The sequence below is a fragment of the Tupaia chinensis genome, unplaced genomic scaffold, assembly GCF_000334495.1.
Source record: "Tupaia chinensis unplaced genomic scaffold, TupChi_1.0 Scaffold000689_1, whole genome shotgun sequence".
NCBI lineage: Eukaryota > Metazoa > Chordata > Mammalia > Scandentia > Tupaiidae > Tupaia > Tupaia belangeri.
The window spans coordinates 811862-813691 of NW_006160212.1; the positions used below are offsets into that span (position 1 = coordinate 811862).

The 1830-nt window shown below is 49.0% G+C and overlaps 1 pseudogene; it reads right to left on the bottom strand.

Annotated features, from left to right (window-relative positions):
- Positions 1 to 645: 645 nt before the first annotated feature.
- LOC102487492 (carboxy-terminal domain RNA polymerase II polypeptide A small phosphatase 2 pseudogene) lies at positions 646 to 1430 on the bottom strand (annotated as a pseudogene).
- Between the last annotated feature and the right edge of the window lie 400 nt (positions 1431 to 1830).

Consider the following 1830-nt stretch of genomic DNA (forward strand, 5'->3'; position numbering starts at 1 on the left):
GGTTTAGTCCTCAGTCCACAGGACCTGATGGCCACTGGGGTAGAAACAAGTTCTCAACTGCCCAGACATTTTCGTTTGTTCGCGTTGTATGCAGCAGCTGGCTGGAGAAAGGTATCAGGAAGGTGCGTGCCTGGGGTATCCAAAGGCAGCTTCTGACCCTTCCTTTCCCTTTGACAAAGGTCTTACAACCCCAACGACAGGCCATGGTTTGGCAATGGAGCCTTCCATAGTCTTCATTCTTAGAGTTCAGTGGCTCTTAGGGTGAGAGGAAAGGAATTGACTTGGGAAGAGTCAGTTTCTCTTCCCCTGAAATGCTGCATTCCAGGGTCACAGTTCACGGCCATACATACACGCACTCTCTCACAAACTCTCCCTCTAACTACCACACACACACACACACACACACACACACACACACACACATCTCTTAGGAATCCAATTTAGGGAGCAGCTCTGGGCTTCTTTGGTCTGACACCTGTCTGCCTGGCACCTAGCCTGTTCAAGCACTCCTCTCAGTCATTTTCACTACTCCCAGGCCCCATTTGATGAGGTGCTCCAGCTTCCACTCTGCATGTCAGGATGATCATAAAGGTACAATGTGGGAAATTCCCCAATGGGATGGCTACTGCTCAGGAGCCAAGAGGGCTAAGGGGCCTGCAGCTGCCCAAGGCTGGCATAGATTTCTCTGCTCCACTCAACAGAAGATTGGGATCAGGTTAAACAACTTATCTGCCATGTCATTAAACTGGAACTGCTCAGGCACTGTATTCTCGGAGTAGAAGGTCAAAGAAGCAAGTGAGTTGTCTAGGATGAAGGGACCTCAGGTGGCTGAGGGCTTTCACATAGGAACCCTGGTGGAACACACAGGACTCCTGCAACAGACTGGTCCTGAGTATCTACAGTTGTCTAAGACCATTACAGAACTAGCAAACTTGGTCGGGCTGGCAGTGAAGAGAACACATTTGAAGTTTCCCATTAGTCTCAAGAACTGATCCACATAGGCTTCTTGATCACGCACACCTGGTAGGTGGGACCCTCAATTTCTACAGGTGTTACAAAGTCAGCATTGTTTATTGGCTTAAAGGAATTATGCACAAGGGCTTCATTCAGGTTAATGACTGCACAGATTGCTTCTTGACCATCCTCTGTCACCTCTGGGAGCAGGGAGGTCCTGAGATCTGATAAAGCTAGTACTGGAGACAGTAGCACAGGATTTACTTCATGATGATGTTGGCTTTCTCTTTGCACACAGTGAGCTCAGAACAGGAGCTTGACTGTTCAACATGCTGGGGTGAGTAAACAGCAAACAGGGACTTGACAATATTACGTCCACAAAGCTTCTTAGGAGAGGACTTGGGGACCAAGGCTTGCTTAGTGAGCACCAGAGCATCATCCCTCCACACCTGGGTGATGATGGAGCTGTGTTCCATCTAACAATCCTGTAGCCCCGACTCGCAGGGTAGGAGGACCAGCAGGCAAGGAGGCTGGGCTGAGCTGAGCTGGGAAACCTGGGTGGGGGCTGCTCCAGCTCCCAAAGACTGGGACTCCCACAGCTAGTCACATATCCCCTATCGTTTCCTCCTTCCCTGGCCTCAGACAGGAGATGGACCGTGCAGAGGATGGGAGATCTGGGCAGATGCTCTTTGGGGGTGCACTAAGCCTTGATTCCCCAGGGGCAGCTCTGGGCTCCTCAGTTAGGGTAAGAAAAATTATAAATGATAAACTTTTGTTTATGAGAGAAAAACAAATCAAAACCTTTTTCTGCATTGTCTGAAATATTAGCTCACATTATTGTGTATCTGTTATCATCTGTCATCAAAAGAGCACTTT